The 10,045-nt window shown below is 42.0% G+C and overlaps 1 long non-coding RNA gene across 1 annotated transcript in view; it reads right to left on the bottom strand.

Moving 5' to 3' along the window:
* Window positions 1-624: 624 nt before the first annotated feature.
* Window positions 625-10,045, bottom strand: part of LOC105500449 — a 9,879-nt gene continuing 458 nt past the window's right edge. Inside the window, exons 2-4 of the long non-coding RNA XR_001000031.1 lie at window positions 7,920-8,055; window positions 1,895-1,997; window positions 625-790 (exon numbers count right to left, since the gene is read on the bottom strand). This is a non-coding gene — a long non-coding RNA (uncharacterized LOC105500449). The remainder of the gene's footprint in view (window positions 791-1,894; window positions 1,998-7,919; window positions 8,056-10,045) is intronic.

The raw sequence follows: 10,045 nt of genomic DNA, 5'->3' as shown, positions 1-10,045 counted from the left end.
GGATAGAATTTAATGGCAGTAAGAGCGACCAAGAGGAGTAAACCAAGGTCTCTGCTGGTGCATGCACTCCTGTTCTGGCCACAGCTACAAAGTGGGCACCATGTGCTGTCCTTCATGGAAGATGTCTGTGTTACCCACCATGAACCAGCACCCTTCTCACCCTTAACAAAGGCCTTTAAGTGCTATCTATTTTAGGATCCTGGGGGGAAAACGCTAGGAGCTGTCAGTGGCTGCCCATTCTTGTTCCCGGACTCTTTACAGACCTTACGTCCTATCACTGATAACTGAGCCATCTGGAGGATGGATGGTCGTGTGATCTGTCCCAAGTCGGAAAGCAAATCAGGAAGGAGCAGGATTAGAACACATCTTTCATACTCCTGCGTTCCACAGTAGAATGTATTATCCTACACGTTTTTATGGTCAAACCAGAACTTCTCTGCTTCTCATCTATCTATTATTCCTTTTCATTTAACCCTTCATGACCAGCAAATACCTATTTATCTTCACCCTAATTCCTTAGCAATCATAAACCATCCCAATTTCCACAAGCTGGACTGTTGATTCTGTTATTATGGGAAGATGTAGCCAAGTGATGTGACCCCAAGAGGAAGACCAAGTAGAGCACCTTTCGGGTGATTGCATAGTGTCCTTTGAGCTCGTGCAGGGCCCACTTGATGTCCTGACTACTGAGCATTTTGAAGTCGGCCATGAGGAGGTCAGCAGCTTGGATGAAGCAGCACTGATCAAGAGACGTCAATTTAGAATAGTCAAAAAAATCTATTTTAGGCAACTGAAACGAGAGAGAAGCATAAAATCAGAGGCCAGGCAGTACATTTCCCATGTAAGGGAAATCATTTTAAGAATTACATGTGTAGAAAAGAATAACGTTTGTTCTAATTACTCTATAAGGAAGTTACCAGCCCTATAAGAGATGAGAAAATGGTGGCTCCGAGAGATTAAACGAACCTGTCTGGAGCTGACAGACTAGTTTTACTAGTTATAACTAGTAAAGAAGTATAGTTGGGGATTTAAACCAATCTTTCAGCCATCTTCTTTCCATAACATATTTACGCACAACTATTTTTTTCTATTATAGAATATGTAAGAGATATAATCAAAGGATCTATGGGGAGTTGGAAGATCAAGCAACAGATCTTAATAAAGTTAGTTCTCAACCATACTTTACCATGTAACACACTAAATGCCAGCTTGGATCACAAATAATGACAATGATTAAAGTTTTTAAAAATCAAACTGTTTACATCTTGATATGAGATCTGGTTGAACAGATGTATAGTATACACTGTATACAAATCTCACATTGAAAGAAAAAAGATTTTCAACTCGAGATAACAATTTGCATGCTGATGTATTTACAGGGAAGTGTACTGATGTTTTTGCAATTTACTTTGAAATGTATTATAATGAAATGAAATATAACAAAGATGTGCTGATGGACAGACACAGGACATATGTATGATAAAGAGGATACAGTAAACTGTTAACTTTTTAGTAGCACCAGTGGTAGGGATATAGGTGATCGACGTAAAATATTTCAACTTTTCTGTAGGTTTGAAAATTTTCATAATAAAATGTTAGTGTCCTGGCCAATTCTTGGAATTTGCTTTGTAGGATTAAAGATATGGAGGATTTGTTTAATTCTTTGTGGGAAAAGGAAGATAAGAATTACAAGGAATGATAGAAGTTAAAGACAGAATTCAAAGTGGCTCAGAATGGGAGATCTCACTGAAGTATAGACATATTCTGAAATCCTATGTCCCTCTGCTAGTCTTTAAAAACTTGTCCCAACAAAGCACTTTCTTCTCATACAGATAACAACAACAAAGCAGGGCATTTCCAGGTAGCGACTGCAAAACAAGAACACGACACTTGCCTTTGTCTCATCCTGGCTGGCCAGCAGACTGCTACTGGGGTTTCTGATGATTCTATCTTCTCTCTTTGGATAATCTGGGTTTTCCAGAAGAAAATTACAAAGTCTGCAAAAACAAATGATGTTACTTTCATATTGCTTCCAAATCCCACACCTGCCCACTGCTTCAAATGCAATGTTTGAAGAATATAATCCTTAGTCACACATTACAACTGGCCTATCAAGAAATTAAGATGTGTGCAGCCCAGAAAAACTAAACTGATAAATAAACAACAAGTGCATTGAATTCCTATCTTTGTGGAAGAGAAAAAATTTAAAAAGCAATGAACATACTGATTAAGGCAAACTCCTCTGAAGTTTATATATCAGTTAGCTGTTAATGTAATGAAGTCACTGAAACTATTATTGGTTAAACTTCAAAATTGGAAAATTTGTAAGAAAAGTAGCTACTCTTTGTCAAGAAAACTATGAACAAGAAGTGGAAAACTGTATTCACATTTACAGTAAAAAACAGTCTGCTAAGAAATGTAATAAATAAATGAAATATAAAAGATCTTCTGTTAATTCATTAATACTTTTTACACCCCTCTGGTAACATAAATCTCTACGGTAATATAAAGCTCTATGAGCCACTGAGTTACACTCGGTTTATTTAGCTAGCTGTTAAGCTAGACTGATAAACAGATCATGTTTTCCTACGAACAGACACTCTTCACACCAAACCCATTAGCTTTGTCTATTATCATCATGAAATACTTCCAAAGTAAGGATATATAGAGTGAGATAACACACAATGATGTATCACCACCCAGACCCAACAAATGTTAACCATTCAGGTTCTTCACAGTCAAATCAGACAACCACCTTGGAATGACCACACAGTAGTGAAGACAGAGTGAGTGGGGTACAGCTCTAGCCACATTCAGTAGCAAGGAAGTTCCTTTGCTCAGAGGTTAATGGGGACTTCCCCTTTTCTCTGTTCTTTCTCTTGCTCCAGTAGATTCCTAGGATGAACCCCTAGGTGCTATACCTGCAATTCTCACACACCTCCCTTTCTACTGATTCTCTTTTGCCAGATGTCAATAGTAAGGCCTATAATAGCAGGACAGGAGGTCTGGCAGAAAGAGGGCAGAGAAAAAGTGTCCAGCTCTGGCTCCTTTTCTCACCCAGGTGCCAGGGTTTGGGGACTGGTTTGCACAGGTTCGTTTATTCTGCAACCCCCATCGGGGACCCATGACAAAGTGCTCTCCCTCATCCTGACATCTCGATGCATTTCCTTTTGCCATGACTTCTGGGAGTCCCATACACTTTTTGTCTCTAAGCTCCCCGCTTCCCTACCACCACAGCCTGCCCAGTCTACAGAACACAACGCCAGAGGCCCAAAGAGAGGAAAAAAAGCGGGAGACTCCTCCTATTACAGAGGGAGACAAGAATTCAGAGTTCATTTTCCTTTAAAACCATTGTCATCAGTGGTAATTCTCCATCCTAGAATTCACTGGTGTACACTGAAGTTATGCAAACCTTTGAAGGCTGACCTGAGAATTAGCCACCAGCAAAAATCTCGTCTGTAGGGAAAGGCCTGAGTTCCAGACAACTCATTACATGTGCATATTTAATGTGGCGACAAACCAGACATGGACTAGCTTTAAAATGGTCTGTTTTCACGTTTTCTCAAGTACATGATACATAAGTACACCTCTACATGAAATACAGGTAGAACAGTAGATATGATTTCTTGAAAAAACAAACGTGTTTGAGCGGTTCATCTCTCCCCAATTCATTTTATATTTTCAACAATACTAAGAACTTCAAATACTGAAATGCTACAGATATGAAGTTCCACATGGCAGAAATCAGAAGCTCTCACTATAAACTGTCAGAATTCATTTCTAGTTTAATCCCTTCATTATGCTTACCAACAGAGCTCTTCTGGAGGTTGAGGGACATTTGGAGGCACAGAAAATGAAGGACACAGTTTTTCTTCTACAGAAACAAGTGGTAGCCTCTGTTCTAACATCTGCACCCAGGGGCAAAAGCAGTGGGGAAGCCTGTCGGACTTCAATCTGCCCACCTCTTCATATGATCTCACGCTTGAGCTGATGTGACATGCTAGCGGATCTAAAGAAGGCACTCCTGCAAAGTAAGCCAGGCTAGTACTCCAACCTTTTTTTTTTTTTTGAGACTCCGTCTCGCTCTGTTGCCCAGGCTGGAGTGCAGTGGTGCGATTTCAGCTCACTGCAAGCTCCGCCTCCCAAGTTCATGCCATTCTCGTGCTTCAGCTTCCTGCGTAGCTGGCACTACAGGCACCTGCCACCACACCTGACTAATTTTTTTGTATTTTTAGTAGAGACGGGGTTTCACCATGTTAAACAGGATGGTCTCGATCTCCTGACCTTGTGATCTGTCCATTTTGGCCTCCCAAAGTGTTGGGATTACAGGCACCACACCCAGCCGTACTCCAACCTTTCAACCCTTAGATAGCTGTTGCTGCCTTCATCCAACTGAAGTTGACCCCGTGTGAGTGAAAGGTCTAAGTTAACCAGCCAGAGTAGATTACCTGCCATGTGGTTCTCCATAGGCCCTTCCTGCTTAAAATATCCAGATGGTTCCATCTGAAGGCCATTTAAGGACACACATAAAGCAACTGAGACTGAGCTACAACAAAATCCCAGCCTGCTCAACCCAGCTTTGGGCCTTATTTCCAGTTTCCATTAACATTTTAGTTTAGTTGTGGAATTAACATTGCCCTAGGAGTCCAGAGACTAACGGAAAGGAAAGCAGTCTCAGGAAAGCAAGATTGGCTTGAAAAGATGCAGTACAAGGACTGTACATTCCCCTGCTTTTTGGATTTCACGAGAATTTGTATGTGTTTAAGGATCAATATTTGCTTCTGAGTGACACAAAAAGCACAGAGGGTCAGCAAGTCCCTAAAAGTAAGTACATGTGTGAGACTCAGGAAGTAGGAGAACAGAACTGTAACAGAAGGTGTCAATTTGATCACATTTTAGTGATTTTTATAGACAATCTTGAAGATATATTTAAACATGATGTTCATTTGCAGAAGAAGAGAAAAACATTGAAGTATACTCAATTTTGATGAGGTTAAATTGTTAAAAAATACTAAAATATGGTATCTGGTATTCAAATCATTGTTCTATAAATGAGCAAAGTTTATACTTTTCTCTACCATTTACATGTAATGAACAAAACAGTATTCCATTTCATAACCAGGAAAACATTAACCAAAAAAAAAAAAAAGGAATTCAAAGAGAAGAGAGACGTAAACAATTCACACACAAGTGAAATACAATTAGTAAACAAATATATGAAAAACACAGCCAATTATCAAAGAAATGTCACTTATGCTACTTTATGCCTACCCTAGTTAACTACAAAAAATAACATCACAACTCAGTATTGTCGAAGAACTGTTAAAGCAATTCACACATATAAGTTGTTTTAAATGAGTGGAAGTCTACAAGAAAGTTTTCATTGTAAAAACGTAGTCATTGCTGCTCAATTTTCCTGTAAACCTAAAACTGCTCTAAAAAATAAAGCTTAGTAATTTTAAAAAATGTAGTTACTATCATGCCACTTAGAAGCCCAAAAAGAAAGCATTTTAAAAGCTTAGGAGGGAAAAAGAATCCCCAACAAACAATTCTGCTGGCAGACAACAAACATAGCCAACAGGAAGGTGGATGCCAGGGTGTGGGGCAAGTACAGTTCAGGAGACAAGCAGGAGAATGTTCACAGCTACATTATCTGTGACAGTCAGAACTCAAATCCCTATCAAAAGTAGATGGAAAATTTAATTGCTAAGTGGTATAAATGGAATACCACTTAGCAATGAAAAATATAAAAACTATGGTTCTACCCAACATGAATAAACCTCACAAACATAATGCTGAGTGAAAAGAAGTAAGACTCAAAAGACTATAGACTATACAAAATCTTTATGCAGTGTTCAAAGAGGATAGCAACATTCTATTTCTTGAAGATTTCTGGGTTGTAGTTACATAAATTTTTGGTTTGTGATAAATTATTGAGCTGTGCATCTTTAATTTGTTTATTTTTATTTTTTTTTTTTTTGAGACGGAGTCTGGCTCTGTCGCCCAGGCTGGAGTTCAGTGGCCGGATCTCAGCTCACTGCAAGCTCCGCCTCCCGGGTTTACACCATTCTCCTGCCTCAGCCTCCCGAGTAGCTGGGACTACAGGCGCCCGCCACCTCGCCCGGCTAGTTTTTTGTATTTTTTTTAGTAGAGACGGGGTTTCACTGTGTTAGCCAGGATGGTCTCGATCTCCTGACCTCGTGATCCGCCCGTCTCGGCCTCCTAAGTAGCTGGGATTACAGCCTGTAATCCCAGCACTTTGGGAGGCCGAGGCAAGAGAATCACTTGAACCTGGGAAATGGAGGCTGCAGTGAGCTAAGATCGCACCATTGCACTCTAGCCTAGGTGAGAGAGACTCCATCTCAAAAATAAATAAATAAATAAATAAACAAACAAATAAATAAATATCTGATGACAGTGGTTGTACAGAGGTGGGATCAGACAAGGCCACTACTGGCTCCAACAGTGTCATTGTACAAATTAGAAAAAAGTACCTACATTGGGTTACGTACCTGGAAAGGGGTCCTTCCTTCTCAGCCTCGGCAGGGAAAAAACCCACCTGCACCCCTGAGAACTACAGTATAAGACAGGAACTTAGAGGAAAGGTGTTTAGTGAACTATTTTGTTTAAATTTACCACCAGGCTGGGCACAGTGGCTCACAGCTGCAATCCCGGCACTTTGGGAGGCCAAGGTGAGCGGATCACAAGGTCAGGGGTTCAAGACCAGCCTGACCAACATGGTGAAACCCTGTCTCTACCAAAAATACCAAAATTAGCTGGGCGCGGTGGAGCACGCCTGTAATGCCAGCTACTCAGGAGACTGAGGCAGGAGAATTGTTTGAACCCAGGAGGTGGAGATTGCTGTGAGCCAAGATTATACCACTGCACTCCAGCCTGGGCAACAGAACGAGACTCCATCTCCAAAAAAAAAAAAAAAAAATTTACAACTATTTCACCTCTGCAGATCAGAAGGAGGGGAAAGAGTTTATCTGTCTCCCAGGCTGGAGTGCAGGAGCATAACATAGCTCACTGCAGCCTTGAATTCCTGGACTCATGCAATCCTCTTGCCTCAGCCTCCCAAAGAGCCAAGACTAAAGGTGTGAGCCATGTGTCTGGCCCATATTTATCCCTTTTATAATGAAAATTAAGAAATGTGGCCAGGCGCGGTGGCTCACGCCTGTAATCCCAGCACTTTGGGAGGTCGCAGCGGGTGGATCACCTGAGGTCAGGAGATCAAGACCAGCCTGACCAACATGGAGAAACCCCATCTCTACTAAAAATACAAAATTAGCAGGGTGTAGTGGCACATGCTTGTAATCCCAGGTACTTGAGAGGCTGAGGCAGAAGAATCGCTAGAACCTGGGAGGCGGAGGTTGAGGTGAGCCGAGATTATGCCATTGCACTCCAGCTTGGGCATTTAGTGAAATTCCATCTCAAAAAAAAGAAAAAAACAAAACTGCAGAACAAAAAAAATACATGTTCCAAAATTCCCCTCAAGGCTAAGCCAGAATCTTCTGGCAAAAAAGAAATTAAGCATCATGGGAAGACAAGACAGGTTCAGCATCACCTGTAGTATTTCGGGTCATAAAGGCCTAGTGGAGCACTCCTTTATAATCACCACGCCTTCAAACACTGATGCTGACACTCTCTCTTAAGACTCAATGACTGCATATTAACAGCGTCTTGACAGCAAATTAATAGCTTATTAGTCTCGTTGTAATGGATGAGTCTTACACTTCATTCATGCCAGCAATATCATTATCTGATATAATTCTGGTCTAACTAGTCTTTTTATGTCTAAAAATGAAATGTCCCTGGATTCTAAATGTGTATAAAATAGGATCATTTCAAAAGACAGAGCTGTGATACTAAAAGAAAAAGCCACAGGGAAAGGGATAAAGTGAGAGCAAACAACTTACCTTGTCCCTGATGGCAGTGAAAGTTGTTCAAGTGAATCACCTCTTCATTGCTGTTTCCCTCTGCCATTTTCAAACGCAGACATGCACATACGGGACTGCTAATATCTAAACATGGTGACCATCTGTTTCAAAAGGTCTGAAAACGAAGCAAAGAGGAACAGTAAGAATGAGGGAGTATCAAAACTCTTGCCATGTATCTGGTGAGGGAACATCTGAAGCTTATGCTGAAAACATTCCTTGAGAAAACACATCCAAGGAAGTGCGTCAAAAAAAAAACCATAAAAACTCAAAACGGATGGCATTAAAACATATTTTTAAAATACACATATTAAAAAGACAAAGTACAGACAGAGAATGCACATCTTGATATGAATATGCTAACAAAGAAATGGACTAAGGGTACTAATAGGCAATTCACAAACAAGAAAACACAGAAGACGCTCAACCTCACTAATAATCAGGGAAAGGCAAATCAGAAAATGAATTACGTTTCAGCCAGACGCAGTGGCTCACGCCTGTAATCCCAGCATTTTGTGAGGCCGAGGCAGCAGGTCACGAGGTCAGGAGTTTGACACCAGCCTGACCAACATAGTAAAACCCAAGCTCTACTAAAATACAAAAATTTGCTGGGCATGGTGATACGCACCTGTAATCCCAGCTACTCAGGACGCTGTCGCAGGAGAATCACTTCAATCCGGGAGGTGGAGGTTGCAATGAGCCAAGATAACGCCGCTGTACTCCAGCCTGGGCAACAGAGTGAGACTCCTTCTCAAAAAGAAAAAAGAATTATATTTCAAACCACTGGTGTGGCAAAAAAGGCAAGCATGTAAGAAATGGGAAATCTTCTACATGCTGGTTTGGAGAGTAACTTGGAAAAGATATTCTGAATAGCAATTAGCAATACACACTAAATTACAAATGTACAATCCCTGTGACTTAGCAATTCCACTTTCAGATATATTAGCTAAAGAAACCTCTGTGTGTTCTCCAAGAAATATGCATAATAGAATACATGGACAAGGAAGGTCATTACAGCAAATATGTAATAAAAGCAACTTGAAATGGTTTTACTGGATATCAGTAAAGGAATAAATAAAATTCAAATGAGGATACAACACAGTAAAATTAACTAATGTTAAATGAAAATAAGTGTGATACCATTTATGTAAATTCTTACACAAATTTAAAATACATTATATTTAAATATTAAATTAAAAAACACAGCCAGGTGCGGTGGCCCACACCTGTAATCCCAGCTCTTAGGGAGGCTGAGGCGGATGGATCACTTAAAGTGAGGAATTCCAGATCAGCCTGGCCAACATGGTGAAACCCCATCTCTATTAAAAACACACAACATACAAACGCTGGGTGCGGTGGCTCACACTTGTAATCTCAGCACTTTGGGAGGCCAAGGCGGGCGGATCACAAGGTCAGGATATCGAGACCATCCTGGCTAACACGGTGAAACCCTATTTCTACCAAAAAATACAAAAAGTTAGCCGGGTGCGGTGGCGGGCGCCTGTGGTCTCAGCTACTCGGGAGGCTGCGGCAGAATCGCTTGAACCTGGCAGGTGGAGCTTGCAGTGAGCTGAGATCGCGCCACTGCACTCCAGCCTGGGCGACAGAGCGAGACTCCGTCTCCAAAAAAAAAAAAAAAAGAAAAAGAAAGAAAAAAGAACGTTCTCTTTGCACGATCGAAGTACCTGGGACAACTGCTATCCAGGCCCTCAGGGATGCACAGAGCCCTGGCGGATTTGTCAGAAATTTCTGTAATCCGCACGCCGCGCACGCTCCGGGTTAGTTGCAAGTGGCCCAAAGTCTTGGATCCCTGGTCCCGTTACACCGGGAGCCGGGCCAGCCCCCAGCGCCCCGCAGAAGGGTCTGACGCACTTGCAGCGCCCTGGCGAGTGCCCTGTGACAGTCGCCAACTTCCGCGGAACACCACCCGCTCCAGCTGTGAGGGGAGAGGTGGGAAAACGCCGCCCGCCTGGGCTGTGGTTCACAGGGACCGGCCGCTTCCCGCCGCTCCTCCAGACCGCGCTCGGGTGCACGGACCCCGCCTCCGCGGCGGCCTCGGGCCCGGGGGAAGGAAGCGCGGTCTCCCGGGCTGTCGCCCTAGCGCAGCC

This window comes from Colobus angolensis, unplaced genomic scaffold (assembly GCF_000951035.1).
Source record: "Colobus angolensis palliatus isolate OR3802 unplaced genomic scaffold, Cang.pa_1.0 Scaffold667, whole genome shotgun sequence".
In the NCBI taxonomy this organism is placed as follows: domain Eukaryota; kingdom Metazoa; phylum Chordata; class Mammalia; order Primates; family Cercopithecidae; genus Colobus; species Colobus angolensis.
Note: the sequence above shows the minus strand (reverse complement) of the source record. Positions and strands in the feature narration are given on the sequence as shown.